Below are 19,013 nucleotides of genomic sequence, written 5' to 3'. Positions count from 1 at the left end.
ATTAAACTTCAAGGTAGACATCTATGAGAGACCATCGACATCAAATACCCAACGACAGTTACACAGACAGAAATGGATATGACTCAATACACTCGCAATATTTTCATCCATCAAGGACAAAATGTTGTCTGCTTGAAGCTTCCACCTTATTGGATAAATTAAGGTACCACTGAACCAACCAAAAATATTCATACCCCTTGAACTGTCTGACTTTAAAATGTTTTTTTTTTTTTTTTTTTCTGGCATTTTATGTGACAACCAATACAAACTAGCACATCTTTTAGGGCCTGTCCTTACCACGTTTACTCACCAAAACCCCAACAAATGTCAGTTATAATCACATTTGATCAAATTTCTTCTAGATTTTTACTATGTTCCCCTGCATGACTTGTGGCAAATTCTAAATTGGACTTTTGTCTGCTGTGATTTGCCACTTTCACAGAAAGATTAGATACAAAATAAGACTAACAGCTGTCCCGTCAACAGACCTGAGCTTTTCTCCTGAGCTTTTATTCCACCTGAGCTTTGAATTCTTACAGCTCCTCCAGAGTTACCATAGTCCACTTGGCTGTTTTTCTAATTAATTCTACACTTTCTCAGCTCACTTTAGGCAAGCAGCCTGTGAATAATGATAACAAACAAACAATAATGAAAGACATCTGAGGTCTCCATAGAACAGCTGTATGCATACAGAGATTGAATACATACAACATGTTGACTGTATTTCTGACTTCTTATGGCAACTAGAGGCACTGGATGCAACTAGAAATCATTCATCTCTCTACTTCCTCCCACTTTAATAACGTTGTGCTGGTTGATTACATAAAACCACAATAAAATCCATTCACATTTTTGACTGTAATATGAAATAATTTTGTTTACGAGAAGTCAAAATTTGTGAGGCATGCAAGAGTGGTCTGGGATGTTTGAGTTCAAGTTGATACGTCTTGATGGATCAGAGAGACGGTTGCTATGGTAAAGAGGAGTAGTAGTAGAGACACTGAAGTGCAGTGCACCTCCGAGAAGAAGTATTTGGGGAGAAAGCATTTATGTGTAAGAAGGTCACTCATGTTTACTTGAGAGCGTGCCCTGAAGTTTACATACATGCTAAGATGACATCAGTCCTGCTGCTTCACATCCTGTGTTAATCCATGGCCTTTGCAGGGATACAGTAAGGGATACAGACGCTGGAGCCTAAAATTTTAACTCTGCATGTGTGGAGCTCAGGTCAAACCCACACATGCAGACAAAAAAAAAACAAAAAAACTGCCCAGAGCTGATAACGCAAATAGACTGATAACAATGAGTCGGTGCAGTATTCCAGTGCAGACAGGGGCAATAGGAGATTGAGGAAAAAAGATGGAACACAAACGGATTACGAAGAAAAGGGTGTACATAGTCATAAAAAAACAGCAGCATCTGCAGGTGCAATAAAAACTGTCTTTCAAATATCTACAAACCAGCATGGGTCATATGGACATGTGAGACTATAGCTGACCTACAGGGCATACCATCTACACGTTCAGTCTTAATCAACCAGACAAAGACCAGACAGGAAAAGAGCAGTAGATGGGGTGAGATCGGGTGATGGTATTAATACCTACTCCAGCCAGATGGGGGCTCCTTATCACATGCATAGTGCCTCTTGGGATTCTCCACAATTTTTCCCCTCTTATTTTATTCTGATTCTTTTCAAATCTGCGAGGAGCATTCTATATTTGAGTCTTGTATATTTTCCTATTTGTTGCTTCTCAATTTTACCTTCTCTTTTCTCTTATTTGGATCCCTCTCTGTCAACTTCACAACCAGTCTGTCTTCCTTCCTCTGAGCTTCTCTCTTTTTGCAGGCACTGCAATCTTGTCCAGACACAGTTTTACTGCAGATGTGCACAGAAATATCACCAATAAAAACAGTCAGAGAGAGCAGAAATCTCACTCTAGTGGCATGGATGACCAAAAAATTAAAGCAGGACTTCTAACACAGTTAGGAAGTAGGTAATATTTAGATAACAGATTATTCAGAAAATATCTGATTCAAAGAGTCAGGAATCTTCAAGAGAATATGGCATCCTTGCTGCTGGATGATGTAGAAGGCTGCAACAAGGAAAGTAGACAAGGAAAAAGGAGGCAAGGACACAGACGAAAGAAATCAAATGGACCTTGGATAAAGAAAATTGTTGAACAGGGAGGACACATGAGACAGAGGTGATAGTTACATGCTATGGTGCTCCTGTTGCTTAAAGGACAACACTGTCGCGGGAAAGCCAACACCTCTCTGCTCTTGTAATGTCAGGGATTTCACATAAGATCAGCTCACTTCAGAGCACAAGCACCTGTACACACGTTGAGAAGTACAAACGGCCGCCACCACCCTCAACGACACGGAGGGAAGAACAAGAAAGAAAAACACTAATGAGATGTACATATACTTAGAACAAATGACACAAGTGACTTTACAGTTTAACTGTGTTTTTTCCCTTCCGTCTATAAAAGAAATCCAAATATCATAGCGGGCTCATTGGATGCCCTGCTTGGAAGCTGATGACAGTTTGCTGAACAGCACCTTGTCATTACACAAACTTGTTAAAGCATCAAGCACATGTTTAACACATTTAGAAAAAGTAATTATTTAAAAACGTACTGAAAGTTCTCCTTTTTATTACTGACACAGCGTGTTACTGTTCCAATTATACCATGCTATTTCAGGTTTGCGAGACAGAAGACGGAAGCCTTTTGCTCTACTTTGCTTAAATCAGTCTGTTTTTCGTGCCTGGCGCTTGCTGTTTTGTGAGTAATGGCTGAATAAATAACAGTGGGGCATTGCTGTTGAATCTCTGAGCTTGCAGTGGATGCAGACAAAGAGCAACCAGCTTGCCATCTGAAAGCACACAGTTTGATGTTGCTAGGGGACTTTGTTGGGTCAGTAAATAAGCAAATCTTTTCAAGTCCACGACCTCCAATCAATGGTAAGAAACAGTTGATTGGAGGTTTATTGTTCTGAAATTTATGTGCACCTATGTTTATGTAATGTAAAGATTTAAGCATAAAGGAAAACAATAGTTACTTAAATTGGTCTGAAAACAATAATCTCCATCAATTCTATTCATTTTTTTTCTTTTATCAGAATAGAGGTTTTCTGCCTGGTGGGAAGTTGGAATCTAAAACAACAACTTTCAGATTACAAGATGACTAATCTTCCCATCAAGCCCAAGTTGCCTCTATTTAAGGCATAAACGGACGTAGCTGTCCAAAGAATGCAGGAGGTGCAATTTATACTATTTATTTATAATACTGAAACATAACTTAAGGCTGAGTAGTTACTTTAGTTAAATAATAATTTACCATCTGACTGTGGATCACCTGGGCTGGTGAGTAAAAGTAGTAAATAAATGATATAAAGTGCTGTTGTTTCATTCTTAAAATGCAAGCAGGAAAGTGTCAGAGAAAAGAAAACCAGCATGTGGAAATACTGAGGAATATACAGAATAAGCAATGTTCAAGTGACTTTTTTTTTTCCTCTAATGTATGACCAAGCAGATTCCACTGAATCACTGCAGACAACACCGCGATTAAAACAAAAGTATATGGGCTATGCCTAGAGTGGGTTTACTCTTTATTACATCCATGCCAATCATTAGACGTTGCTGTAAGCAGCTGGAGCCCTCATCTCCTCTCAATATGTTCTTGTCACCCAGCTGGATCTTAGCTCTGACAGTCCTTCATTCTCTACAAAGCATCCGCCTTCCCAACAAACACAAACATGCGCTCACACACACTAACTGTGAGGGAAAAAAATTGTTTACCAGGCTAGAGAATCCCGAACGGAATCACATTTTCCCTTTCAAAGGTTGTTTGAAGTTCCCACACAGATGTTGATGCCGTCCTCTTATTTATTTATTTATTTTTTAATGTAAGAGTTTCCCTTCGTGTTTTTTGCCACCTTGCCTAGGCGCAGTCTGACACACTTACTTCAACAGCCCCCCATCCTTCCGCCAGCCCTCCGTCTCTGTCCTAGTGATCATAGGGATAAAGTTTTATCTGGATGAACAGAAAACTTTTTAAAAGTTTTGTTGTGGCAGTCTCAGACTCGTGGAACGGAGGGAATCAGCTGTTGAACTTGAGAGACAGATGTTTCATTAGCAGCCACACGTCTGAGTATGTGTGCATATACAGTACACACAGAGACTACGTTTTACAGTTAAACTTTTTAACATGCTATGACAGGTGACAAAGAAATACACACTGATCCAAAAAAAAGCAGTTTCAAAGTTTTTTGGGGGTTTTTTGGTAGAAAGTGGAGTAGAGGTCTCATAATCCAGGAGGAAAAGCAACTTTGTGTTAAGTTTTCAATGAAGATTCCTTCACTTCCTGAATGTCCTCTTATGGATCATGGATCTTTTTTTCACATAGTGAAACATCAGAATTTCACTACAAGTGTTGCCCTGCTTTAGCAAAGTGAGGCTTCTGAGTAATTCATAGCTTCTGAGTACATAGTAAAGGCCTACTGACTTCACTGTTGTCCAGTAAATGGCTACAAGAAGGTCCTTGTTCAAGAGCACAGTATGCAGGAATATTACTGGAAGGTAAAGTGAAAAACAAAGGTGCATAAAAAACAGGAAAAACACATCTTTGAGAGAATTAGTTGTATATCAAAGAGTGTTACATTTTTTTTTTGTCATATAGTATAAAATATAAATCACCTAAACGTCAAAATCAACAGAAATTATGTCACTATGTGTAAGGGCCAATCTTCAAGCAAAATTCTCTACACGGTCATGCTAAGCAGCATTTTAATTAAATGCATTCGCCAGTCCCTGTAAAAAAAWTTTTTTCCACACAAGCAGCATTGGTTTTTACAAGTCAGACTTAAATGTAGTGACAGCAATGGTGTCAGAAGGTTTACAACCATCAGCCTCTCGAGCTGTCATGCTTTGGAACGCAGCGCGGCGTCGGGGCACTCTGAGGTTAACGGTGTGGTGTCACACCGTTAAATTCAATCGGCCTTTTATTGCCTTTTTTCTTATCTGTCCCCAAGGGCAGACCAGACCAAGGCTATGAGAGATCTCTGAAGAAGAGAGACTGAATCATGTCCCGGACTGCACTTGCACGTAAAATGTGGCTGGCAGATTAGTGTTGATATTTATTTCTGTTGTTAAACATAAGCCTTGCATACCTACACTTTTCGGGTTTCTTTGTTTTTTTTTACTGGCCGTACAGCCTGAATAGTAATATATGATTTTTTTTTTTTTTTTTTTTAAAGTACGTGTTTAAGTAGTGGGGAAAAACATCTCTTTCCCCAAACACAGAATTAGTTTGGGTGTAGACAACGTCTAACTGAATTTATTAGGCTGCTGTACAAAATGCTCTGTGCTGTACAGGCAGAGAGAAGGAAATATCCTGGCCCCCTCAAGATATGAAGAAGCTGTACTCTATCACCTGAGGTTCACACCTCAAAGCACAGGTAATGTCCTGCTTTCACCTAATGTTACTACCAGATGCCTCCTCACAGTTGCAGACAGGATCTGGGCTGTGAATGCAATTAAATTATTGCTGTAGAACATCAACTGCTAAAGAAAGGAGGAACTGTTCAGCCCAGAGCACTTAAAGATCAAATCTAAAAATGTCACTTAAACGGTAAACTAAAACACCAGGCCAACCATTTGGACTGCAGCAGGTTTAAAAAGTCACATTTCTGCATGAAATGTGGCAAACGTGCCACATTTCAACAAATCAACGTGTCCCAAAACTGATGTTTATACATGTAAGAATTTTAATAAAACATTTGATAAATTAATTTAGTTATCTTGTTCAGAGTAAAATGACTTAAAAAGAACAATTTATAGAAGTCAACTGCAATGCTACGGGCAATGAGAAGAGGGCAGGAATATTAAAAAAAACACTTAAACTGAAAGAAAGTGGAAAAAAGAAATGTGAAGACACAGGATGGAAAGTGTGGAATTAAAAAGACATGCACACTTTGTGCAGAAGTGGGTAAACTGTGTCCATGTTTAAAAGGTATATTTCTCTGTGCGTGTAATCTGAAACAGGTCTGGTATCTTTAGAGATTAATCCAACTCTAGCTTTAGACGTCACTCTCTAATCCATCAGAGTTAAAACAAGCTGCTCTCTGTAACCGGCTCTTGACCACAGCCAACTGCAAACTCCATTTGTAAAAAACACCATATGTACAGCGAGAATAGACTTGGGAATACTACAAATCGTAGACAAACCAGTCACTATTCACAGTTTGGTTTGTTAAAAAACTCTGACTTGTCAACATAAAATAATCCTTTTTAACCACACAGATTTTAGTCTTATGCTTAGATTTACACTCTAAACGGCTGCTGCTTGATGAAGTGGGCAGCCCAAGAGCGAGGTGAAAAAGACATGGAGAGCAACAACGAAAGAGGGGATGAAGAAGTGTGTGTGAGGCCAGGGATGCCCTGCAGGATATTATCAGAGGGCATGCACAACAAAACATCATCGCACCTGACCCACATGAACACAACCATCTCCCCAATGTGCATCGTGTGCGTGGAACACAAAACCAGCCCAATGCACCTGATCCACACGAATACAAGCCACATGTGCACACCGTACACACCGCACAGGAACATAAATGTTGCATCGCACACCTGATGTTAAGTTCCTGACCCACACAAATACGGTATGCATGGCGTACCAAACCACTCCGTCTGGCCTACACATCTGGCCATAAGCTATTTGTTACAAATTTCCCTGAATAACAATGGAGGAAAACAAAGCCTATACCTATCTGAAGTAAATTCTTCTGCCGGCTCAGGTCCCATGTCTGTGATATCCAGAGAAGCAGGTGGAGTTGAGATATTTTTTCCATTTTTACTTTGTTTTGAAAAAAAAATATTTCAATGAGATTTAACTGCTTTAAAAAGTCAGTTTACTCATTGTAAATTGGCTTCACTACACAGTCACATTTAGCTTACAGAAAAAGCACCAGGTGTCAAATGAACAAACGTAAACAAAGCATTTAATTTTTTGTTTAGGATGTATGAATGCCCCCAATCCACAGATGCAAACGTTTTGACTCAGAAGCCAATATTTTAACAGGAAACAAAATTAAATTTTAAATATTTTATTAATTAATAAAAAAAATAAATTAAAAAAAACCAAGGAAAATCTCAAGGTACGGACAATGTGGACATCTGCGGCTTATCGACAAGAGCAGCCTGTATGAGTCATTTTTTGGGGGTCAAAGTTGGCTTATATTCAGATGCGTTCAATAGTCTGGAAAAAAGATTGAAAATTAAGATCTGAATATTTAAAAACATAAATCAATTCTCTATAAACATTTCTTATAATCATCCTACAGTTGTTTTTCTGAACAATCTTTTTCAACCACAGTTAAATATTCCTTCTTAAGTCTTTTTTAAAATTTGACCCTTTTTCTTTTCCGTAGCCATCTCCCCCTGACCAGTGTCTTCTGTTTTTCTTTGTCCTCTCTCCTCCAATTACCTTCAACCACCTCACCTCGCTCCGACCATCCCATCGCCCTGCTGCCCCCGAGCTGTGTTGCGTGCTGCGGCGCGTTGTCATGAGGTGAGGTCAGCGGCTGGCATTTGTCGAGCCCATACAATCAGACATGCTGTTCTCTCTGACCTGACCAGACCTTCTCACATGTACATAACTCCTCTTAGGAGAACTGGCAAAGAAAAATAAATAAATAAATCAGGATCTAGACAAGAAAAAAAAACACCCCCAAATTATTTTATTTCGTCCACAATAAAGCTTATGGGCATTTAAGCAGATTGTCTAATGAAACTTTTCAACCTAACTTGTGGAATTTCTCTCTCATAGAGAGTATCTTGTATTATTTATTCCAAAAACGACAATGAATAAAGAATGAATCATTTTTGGCTAAAAATCAATACCCTCAGAGCCACACAAACAAATGCTGCTCTGAAAATAAAATTTAAATAACCTATAAACCAGACTCATTAAGTAAAGTAATTGTACTGCTACATGGCATCCAATTTGAAACAATTTGATATTGATGGGATGCTTTTATCAAACCAACAATAGAATAAATTAGTCTGAATAGCAAAAGTAACTATCCCAGCAATACAGTCAGTTTTTGAGGTTGAAAACAACGTCAACATCACTATCAAGACAAATCACAATATCAGTGATATAATTGCCCGTCTCTAATCCTGCCACAGTAACACGCTGAACAAAGAAGACGGCAGCAAAAGATCAATAAATACAATTTTCAAATTTGCTTTTACTCCCAGCAAACAGTAGAATAAAGTAACTGTGCAAACAATGGTCTCAACAGATGTGCAGTGATAGCCAAGTACCAAAAGGAGTTGTGTGTGTGGGTATGTGCAAGCATGTGTGTGTGTTTGTGTGTGTCCAGCACTGCTGCTGGGACACCTGAGGTGAAGCACCTGATCTGAATCATGAGTGTCTGATTGGCTTGAGAGCGGGGCTCAGGTGCATCTCACTGAACTGAGAAGAATACCACTGGGATCTGGGATTCCCTGTTCAGCTAAACACACACACACACGCACTCAGACTAGTGACTTAAAGGCAAAAGCAGGAGCAGACGATGGCTATGTATAAATCAATTCCAGACAATATATACACACCAGAACACAAAGCTGCACACGGCGACCTTTCTTTAGCTGCATCACCAGGTAGCACAGACGAACACACACATACAGAACATAAAGTGGATGTACTGCAAAACTATTTTAGTTCAGTTAACAGATTTATTCCAAAAAGTCAAATGCTGTATATGTCAATACAGCACTGTGTCAAACAATGACGTATTGACAAATTTTATGATGTGCATTAACTGTATACATTTCTTAACATCTGCCTTAAGACTCAGAAAATTAAGGAAGTTTACCAAGCTAATGTATGAACTGCATAATCTTGTCATAGCAACAATTAGAACAAACCAATAAGCTTTGAGAAGGAAATATGAATGACTTACTAAATGTCTCCATGTAAAAGCTTGTGAAGGAAATTACTGCTGAAAAAAAACAACAAAAAAAAACACTGATGTAACAAGTCTCAGTCATGCCTTAACTCCCAAAGAAGAAAGTGAAATGTATTTCCCAGAAGAGATATAGCCCACTGCTGGCAATTTCCTTATTTATTATTTTTTTCTCTATTCTTACATCAGTTCAGCCCATCAAAACATCAAAACAGCCCAAATAACCTAGAGCCAAAAGTAGGAAAGGTAAAGACTGAAACCTTCATTTCCAAACAGCATGCAGAAATGCAGAGTAAACAGCTTTGTACCTGCAAACCTTTAAAAATGTTAGAATATTCAGCAGACTGATTTTTCTAAATGTCTAAAATTGCTGACTGCTATTGATATGTATGTACTTTCTGGATGGGGAGTTGGGGGTGGTTTCTAACATTTATTTTCTCAATATTACTTTCAGACTGTCCATCTTCAGACCGCTGTGTGTTTTACACGACATGGTAAATGGCCTGTACTTCCATAGCGCTTTATCAAGTCCAGAGGACCCCAAAGCGCTTCACACTCCATGCGCAGTCATTCACCCATTCACACCCGGATGGTGTGAGGCTGCAGGACTGTAGCCGCACATTATGGATGTTGTGATGACATGCTGACGGTGGAGCGTCAGAGAGTAGCAGCTTCTTAAAAAGACACCGGCCAATTTTAAGGCTGTTTTTTTCTTTTTTTTTTCTTTTTCAAAGTCGGCATAGTTTAGAAAGAGACAGCATTTATCTTATGCATATTTATGGATTGGGTACAAGTATCATTTTATAGCAAGATTAAAACATCGCTGAATTTCAAAACTGCTGAAAATTTGTCATCTTACCATGTCAACAGTTAAAATGGCTGGCTGAGAAAAAGGCTCCCACTCTTTTCCACTGCTTGCAAGTAAAAAAGCCTGACAGTTTGGCAACATTTATGTAAACTAAAGAAGTGCCACCTCTCCTTCTTATGGATGCAACAGTTTTAAATCAGCAGCTGGTGAGCTAATATGGCAGGTCTATTAAACAATTGACTACAGGCTCTCCTAGTGCAGATAGCCTTACTAACCGATTAATACAAGCCCGGTAAATGCTTTACTCTCTAATGTCCACAACTTTTAGATGCATCTCTGGTCCAAACCTTGATTAATTTCCTCCGTATGTAGTCAAGTTCTCTGAAGTGATACTAATGATCCAGTTATTTGATTTATGTATTTAAGTAGAGACAGCCCTGGAGGATTGGAGTTTGACATCTAATAACAAGAGTGAAGATTAAACGGTAAAATATTCTACATAATATGGACTTGAAAGCTACCAATACATTCAGTAAGATTTTATTCTGCGTTTTGGCTGTGTGTCAAAAATAAAAATAACTATTTATAAAAATAAGAATCAATAGTATTTTATGTTATCAGGAACAGTAAGTCTTGCTTTTCTGACTAAAATAAAAGCAATATGGCATTGCTATAAGTATTAGATTTATTTATTTTTTTATTAAAATATTGTGATGAAGCTACTTCTGAGTTTCCCCCCTTGTATAACTACTGATGGAGCTGCATGCACTATTTCATATGAACCAGCATCTCATGCAGAAAAAAGCATCTATGACTATTGGTATGTGTGAGTGACTGATGCTAGAGTCAGAGTCATTAAGTCAGTCACTGCACTTTAGAAATCTTTCATTGGCTTTGAGTTTCTAAGATTCAAAGCCAATGAATCTTGGCTTTGATTCTTTGGCTTTGCATCAATGAATCAATGACTTGACGCAAAGTCCAACATTTTTGACTAAAGTAAAAACAGCAAAGCTTAATGCACTTACATTTGCTCTACGTTTATTTTATTAACCAATTTTTGCACCGGAAAGAATCAACAGCATAGGAAGACAAAATGCTGATTTGTGTCTAAACTACGAACAATTCAATGTACAACTCTGTTTTACCCAAGACCATTTCCTTTCACCATGGGAACTACTTCTGTAAATAGACTCTGTGGTTTGAGACCACAGAGTCTTAGTATCTCTGGTGCCTAGTTTTTTGTTTTGTTTTGTTTTTTTTAATCCTATTTTTATATGGATTAAGCTCTTTATTTTAACTTTATCTTTTATTCCCATTTTCTACCACCCTTTATTCTAAATCACATTCAAACCAACCACCTCCCATCCTGCCTGTTTATGCCTGCCTCTCATTTATGTTTTATTTCATGCCTTGCCAAATTTAAAAACTGTGCAAGATTGTATTTCATGGATAACTTGGAAACCAAATTTGTAAACCCACTAGATTCGTCAAATTCAGGCACCGTATAATGCTCCCCCTGCTAAGAATCAGGGTTAATGCTTGATGGCCCGAACGCTGAACTGATTGGTACAGGCAGCATTATCTTCACTGTTTACACTGTGACTTCACGCTCTGCACTTTTCTTCTCATAGATGAGCTTTTCTTGTTTTTTTTTTTGTTCTTTTTGAGAGTAGAGATAAGTTTTTCCTTAAACATGATTAAGGGACCAGATACCCTCCCAGAAACAAATCTTTTGTAAATGGATTGTGCTTTTGACAAGATCAGAGAATATTAACTGAGACCACAACAGTTCAGTCACTCAGAAGAGGGTTTTATCAGATTCACTCGCAATTCAGGAATAGAAAAAAATATGTTTAAAATAATCAGAATCTCTAAGCAGAAGTTTGCCTTAAAAAGAAACAAAAAGATCACCAGCTGATATTCTGCTCTGAGCTTCTGCAAGTCTGTTTTGTTTGAATTTCAGTGGATAGAAGGGTACTGAACTGAAATCAGAACATAAAGAAATACGTAGATTATTTACATTAAAAAAGACTAAAACACAAAATGCAAATGAAGAAAACATGAGCGATTGTGACCAGACTTGAATTATGTTATTGCACTTTTTTCTGTTACAGGTTTTAAAAAGAAACCGACTCAGTCAGCAGAGGAATCAGCTTGGGAATCAGTCATAAAATTCAAATCAGTATCTCTAGCCAGAACAAAAAGATCTGACTTTAATCTACTTTTTTAAAAGTAAAAATACTACTACTAATAATAATGTTTGATATGTTTGATTTTTCCAGAATAGCATAATACTTGTGCTTGAGTCTCACCTTAACAGCTGCTCAGCTATTTTTAGACTCTTACATTTCTGGCTGTAAAACAGATGTGTGAAACTGAGTGTGCACAAGTGTAACAGGGATCATTACATGTCTGAGAGCTGGGCTAATTGACAGTAATGGGTTGTTGCAGTGGGAGAGGTGACTACTGAAGGGGGCAGCAGGACCCATTTTTGTTTGACAGCTTCTGCAAAGACCACTCTGCTAAAAGGCTTCATTAACACCACTTTTCAGTGCCCCATAAAAAAGATTTATGCGTGTCAGTTTTGCAGTTACCATCATCAGCTGAAAAGTCTTTCACTGCCTTATATTTTTATGTACAATGTCCTGATCCCGAACAAAATGGTCAGACAATAACTTGACGTGATAGAAAGAAGAACTGCAGAAAGTCATGGATGGACTTTTTCCTCCATCCATAAATTTAATGGAGATGAATAAGAAATTTTACATATTTAGTTTGCATACTGCAAACAACAGATGGAGATGATTAAAACCTTATTCATCTCATCACACTTGTTGACCCCTTTGGTTAAGATGTGGAAAATGAATTAAAATGATGCATTTTCCACATCTATACAAGCTTGCTCTGAAAGAATAAAGTTAACATTCGAGTAATTTTATTGAATGAGATCAACAAAACGGCTGCACAGTGGCGCAGTTGGTAGAGCTGTTGCCTTGCAGCAAGAAGGTTCTAGGTTCAAATCCCGGCCCCAGTCTTTCTGCATGGAGTTTGCATGTTCTCCCTGTGCAAGCGTGGGTTTTCTCCGGGTACTCCGGTTTCCTCCCACAGTCCAAAAACATGACTGTTAGGTTAATTGGTCTGTCTAAATTGTCCCTAGGTGTGAGTGTGTGTTTGCATGGTTGTTTGTCCTGTGTGTCTCTGTGTTGCCCTGTGACAGACTGGCGACCTGTCCAGGGTGACCCGCCTCTCGCCCGGAACGTTAGCTGGAGATGGGCACCAGCAACCCACCCGACCCCACTGAGGGAGAAGGGTGTAAGAAAATGGATAGATGGAGATCAACAAAACGCGTCCCACTTTATTCATTTATGTTCAACTTTAGCTTTCCATGTCTAAGAACTTTAATTTTGAAACTTGTGACGAGTGTTTCTGTGGGGCAATAATGTTAGAAAAAAGAAGCAACCATGCTAATGAAGGGAATTGTAAGCCTGGGTTCACTAATAAAGAACTTTAGTAATGGGTCTTTGGCTCACCAATTATTCCTGAAACTTTAAAACTTTTAGATTGACATCTAAAATTATGTCAATAATGCTTTATAGTTTCTAATCAAGTACCACAATCAATTTTTAGTAACATTTAAACACCTTTTAGCAAAATGAGAAACAAAGTCCAAAAGTGTTTTCAGCTTTTATTTGTTAATGAATATTGGAAAACTATAAGATCTTTTCAGTTCTGAACAGAAAAGCCAATTTTCATTAAGCATTACCTTCCTATACACCCAAATTAATTAGGTTTGTGTTGAATACAGTTCATATCCAGGAGGCTCTGGGGGCACGTCATTGGCTCATGTGCAGCGCAGGGCCACAGCGGCAGTGACTCGGGCTAATATAAATTACACCTACCAGCACCGCACCACAGCTCCATTCCATCTACACGCACGCCGAATAACTCATGCTTTGTCAAGCTGGAAATTTACGATTAATTCCACACGGACGCACAATCCTTGAAGGCTCCCCCGCCCCTCCATTTTCCCCCAGTAAGCATTATATTCATTACATTTAGTTTGGGAGTGGTTCCCCAGGTAAATCGATTGAACTGTGAATTCAATGAACATTGCTTTCTAATTTGACTTGAGTAAGTGGGTGACAAATAGTCCGGTCAGAAATCAATGAGGAAAATTATGTAAACAAAAAGGAAGAGGGGCAGAAAAGCAGTGAAATGCAAATATGCTGGAATCATTTGGACACTGCAAACTAAATACATAAACGTGTATATAGTCTGACACAACCCAAACTAGATGACACATCCAAGAAAATCCTGTATGTTTGTAGAAAAAGAAATATAAACATCTAAATGGGAATTATAGATGAATTGTATAACCTTGCAATCTGTCATTCTACTTCACAATCTGAGGTACAACTAGATCAAACTGAAACAAAAACCAAATTAAAGCTGCATAGATAGCAATATCAAGCATTCAATAACTGCAGGAGACCAAATATTCCATTACTTCTCTCTCAGGAGACTTTTGTATAAAGAAAGAGAGTGTGAGTATGTGCTAGTGGCCAGCTGTGATCTCACCCTGTAAAATCAGTCATTCATATCAAATACTGTCAAAGTGTTTTATTTCCACACATGTTTTTAATCTAGTCTGCCAATCACTTGTAAGGTACCGTTACACAATTCGCACATTATTGTGAAGTCAATCAATTACAGTTTCCAGATTTTATTGTCATGTTAATCTGCAGAAAATACGGTACAAAAAAAAAAAAAACACCTGAAAAATTATGTCTTTCCAGTGACTTAGTTAAGTTGGTTGAAAATACACACGTATTAAAAGCTGTGTAACTTTTTGCTGTCAAAGGTTTGATAAAGTTTGTCTAAATGATATAAATTATTGCAAGTAAAACTCAGGATAATTAATATACTGCAACATATTATTGTGCAGAAAGGTAATTGTAATTCTTTTTTATTTTCCTCTTAGGATGCCTAACAGTGGCGGACGGCCAATTGAAGGCGCAAGGGCGCCGCCCCATCGCTCACTACTCACCACATTACCTTGTATAAGACAGAAAAATAGAATTGATAAGAATGGAATAATAAAATGAAAACATCTTGAAGCATATATTCTTTTAGTTGTGTAAGATAAATATTTTACAATTAATGATGAGTAAAGTTGTTTTGTGGATCAACGTTGTCTGATTGGTGACGTATTTCTGCCTGGGGCGTAAAAATATTTGCCCATAGAGACTCATTAAAAGTTGTACATGTGCAGCAGCTTCGAGCATTCTGGGGCGCACCACTCCTGCACCCAGTAAAAAAAAAAGTAAAAGTAATGAACTTGTAAGAATCCATCAGAGTGGTATACCTCTGGGCCTTTTTACACATACATATTTACATACATGAAAATATTCACAAATTTGGATAGAAATGTCTGACAGAGGCTCAGGCAGAAAATGAAATGATTACCAGTGAAAAATACACCTGAGTTAAGAAAGACAACATTTTCTCTTGGTGGATGAAGAAAGTATGTGGCTGTGTGTGTGTGTGTGTGCGTGCGTGTGTGTGTGTGTCACTCCTACTGCTCATTAAGCAGCATGAGCCCTACTACATCTCTATAGGGGGGACTAATCAGCTAATCATTCTTAGATTACAACCTAATACTGCTACACATACTAGTGTCAAACATCTTTGTAAGTACACAGGCTCACATAGAGAGCCCTATTGTCTCCAAATGGAGTTCCTCCCTCCTCTTTCTGGGATTTACCCTTTTCTTTGCTTGGCGCAAGGTTTCAAGACAAATCCTTAAAAAAATAAACCTTACAAGGACATGAAAAGGGAATGCTAAGGATTTGATTTGATATTTAAACCATCAGGGCTCCAGTTGCCAAGCACCTCTCTTAGGGCTTGAGAACTCCTACTTGTAATTGGATATTGGACTTCCTCCCAAACAGACCATAGATAGTTCAGATTATTCTCAGTATCAGAGTCCCTCAGGGTTGTTGGGTGATTAGCCGTCCCTGTTGACTCTCTGCACACATGATCGCACACAGAGATAAAAGGGAGACATTTTGTAAGCGCTCTCAATGACGCCACCAGACTGAAAACGATGGTCGGAGTTCATTTCAGGAGGAAATTAATAATCTCAGAAGTGACGAGTTCCAGGTTTCTGGGAATCGATATCAGTTCACCTGCAATGGGGAAAGAAGTTGCAACACTGGAAGACGGCTAATAAAGCTAAATTACAGAGATAAGCTCTTAACTGTGTTTGTTAGCATGTGCCAAACATTAATAGCATCAGAAAGATGAGAATCAGGAGAATACCATAAACAAATCCCACTCCCAGCTACAGCCCTCACACTTTGCTGGCATCTAACTGTGACAGCGCTGCATCGCTTTCTTTCCTCAGGCTCTGGGATTCACTCTTGAACAACCAAGTTTATAAGTTTTTGACTGGATGATTTGCTTTTACCTTTCACTGTGAAGCGTCAAAAGCCCTGCATGATGGAAAGTGATGTAAATCTTTCATCTTTAAGAAAATACTCTTTCTGTAGAGAAGACAATACAAATACATTTGCACTCTCGACGTTTTTACATCTTGTGTCATCAAAATCCCCAAATTCTACATATGTTCTTGCAGTTTCATGTGAAAGCTCAATTAATAGTGGTACTTTGATGAAAATCCGAAAACTATCATATGCATTTATTTGAAAAATTTTGGTTAAATCAAATCCAGAACATTACCTTAAGAATTCACCTAATTAGTAACCATAGTCCATCTGGGTATAATTCAATATGAGCATTTTGTGAAGACCTAAGGGGTTCTAAAATACTAATGAACAGTGTCATGTAGACCAACATACAAATCAAAAAGATCTAGACTAAAGTCGTGCAGAGTCAGGGTTGGTTTATGAAATATATTAAAGCTTTCATATTCTCATGAAGCCCTGTTAATCTATCATCCAAAAATGGAAAGAGCATGCCACAACGCCAAGCCTACAGAGATATGACCATTCACTTAAACTGAGAGACCAAGCAAGGAGGTCATTAATCAGAGAAGCAGCAAAGAGGGTTATGGTAATTCTGGAAGAGCTGTAAATACCCACAGATCATGTGAGAAGGAAAAAAAAGTTTGTTTGTTTTCTTCCTCAAATAATATAGAAGGAACAAAAAATACATGCAAGAACGCGCAAGTCAGACAAGGACAGGTTTTTGGCCGACGTGCAAAATGCTGTGTGGGGAAAACTAACGATATATAGCCTCTGACATAACATCTCCACTTTGAAACACTGTGGTGGTGCCATGATGCTGTGGGAAAAGAAAGGGACGTCCATTAGAGTTGGTGGGAGGACAGACAGAGCTCAGCAAGTGGATCCTTTCAGAAGCTGCATTAGATTTGAATGAGGCAGAGGTTCAACGTGTGGGAGAAAATATTTCTAAACCTGCAGTCAGAGTTACAAGGTAATCATTTACAGAAACAAATTACAATAAGTGGAAAAACACAGAGATTCCACTCAATCTGACTGAATCTGAACTGTTGTGCCAAAAAGGAGAATGGACCAAGCTCAGTCTCTATATGATCAAATGTGTCCAAATCAAACATTAAGAACCTGCAACTCAGATTGAAGTGAAATGTGCTTCCAAAAAGTGATGACTCGGCGAGATTGAATGCAAACATTTTTCGGATTAAAATGTCTTAAAGATGTCACAACATTTTACAATAAAGTGTTATATGACTTGTCACAAAGTCCCAAAAATATGAGGTGTTGCTAAAATATCTGGACAAGTCAAGCGGGAATGAATATTTTCACGAGGCAATATCCCTCGGTAGTAAATCTAATCTATTTTTGCTTAACGTTGCAATGCCACTTACATTTTTAACATAAACATTCTGTTGTGTGTACACCGGTGCCTGCGTGGGTGTATCCTTGAGGCAAAAGACTGCAGAATCTCACTCAAGAACATACATTTCCAGTCATTTTGTCTGTCATTCCAATCTCTCATACAGTACAGCCATATCATTCACACACTCTGAAGCAACTGCCTGGGAGCTTTAGCCTCCAAGGATGGCAGAAGAGTGTTCACTGCTTCCAAGGAAGAAACGCAAAGACGTAGTCAGAGCAAGACAGCTATCTGCTTCACAGCTTGTAGAGCGCCACACTGCCACCAACACTGGTCTGAAGGCTTCAGTAATGAGCATCATTCAGCCCCCAAAGTCAAGAGGAGTGAGCAGAGAGACTGGAAGAGTTGGGATGTTATAAAGAAAAATTTTAAAAAAGCAGTAAGTAGAAAGAGTGGACATAATGAGAATAAGAGGGTATGAAAGAGGCTCTGTTGGGTGCACAGTCCATTTCACTTTGGAAACTTGTGGTTTATTTCCCTGTTCAGCTGTTGCACACGTTTGAAAGAAGCCTTTTGGGAGCACTGTTCAAAGAGTCCAGACCTCTGCTAAGTCCTGCTGTCCTGGCTGGAAACACTCTGTGACCACCATCCCATGGTGGAAAAAGCTTCACCAGTTTAAGTCAAATGGAAAGGCAACAGGACAGAGAAACGCCCTCTCCCTCCTACACACAAATACACGAAGAAGAGTACATGCATGGCTACACATGCACACAAAAATCTAAGGAAGCAAAAACCTAAAGCTAGGTCAAGCAACAGATGAGAGCTCTGCAGTAAACTTTCAGATCTGTAAATGCATCAGCGGTCTAAGAGCTGAAGCCAGGTCATCCAGTAAGAGGACCGGCTATCAAAGAAACAAGTAGACAGTGGAAGCTTTTGACTTGGTGGGTTTAGGTGGAGGGAGGTTACAGAGTCAAAGTGAGGATCTAAAGAGAGCTGAAAATGATGAGGAGAGACGAGGAATCATTCAGTAGAAAAAAGAAGAAAAGAGGAGCAGAAAGACATTGCACATCAAATTTTTAATTTGAAATTTTTTTTTGACATTTCCGCATAAAAATACACCTAATACTGACATTACATCAGACTAAACATTTCTTGTCTAGCACATTGAATTCCTGTTTATTACAACAGATATGAAAAGGTAAAGGACCAGTCTCACAGCACAGCCAGAGCCTTGGTGGACCTTCACAATGTGAGAAATCACCGTTTTATACCTATCCCTGTCCTTTCTGGATGAAACTGAATTACACAGAGGCAAACTTTTTACAATCAAGATGACTTTTGAAAGAGTCATCAATCTACACTCCAAGTGTTTCCGCTGTGAACATATATA

At 38.6% G+C, this 19,013-nt stretch overlaps 1 protein-coding gene and 1 long non-coding RNA gene across 5 annotated transcripts in view; one reads left to right on the top strand and one right to left on the bottom strand.

The window, feature by feature from the left end:
- The window catches only part of brsk2a (BR serine/threonine kinase 2a), a 182,919-nt gene that overhangs the window by 96,784 nt on the left and 67,122 nt on the right, over positions 1-19,013 (bottom strand). The gene's annotated exons all lie outside the window — the stretch shown is intronic.
- LOC108166371 (uncharacterized) lies at positions 6,024-14,896 on the top strand. Its single transcript, XR_001776708.1, has 3 exons — positions 6,024-7,574; positions 9,431-9,470; positions 14,766-14,896. It is a non-coding gene; the product is annotated as an uncharacterized LOC108166371 (long non-coding RNA).

This window comes from Poecilia reticulata, linkage group LG6 (genome assembly GCF_000633615.1).
Source record: "Poecilia reticulata strain Guanapo linkage group LG6, Guppy_female_1.0+MT, whole genome shotgun sequence".
Taxonomy (NCBI): domain Eukaryota; kingdom Metazoa; phylum Chordata; class Actinopteri; order Cyprinodontiformes; family Poeciliidae; genus Poecilia; species Poecilia reticulata.
The sequence above is the reverse complement of the archived record's forward strand: the minus strand, read 5'-3'. Positions and strand labels throughout refer to the sequence as shown.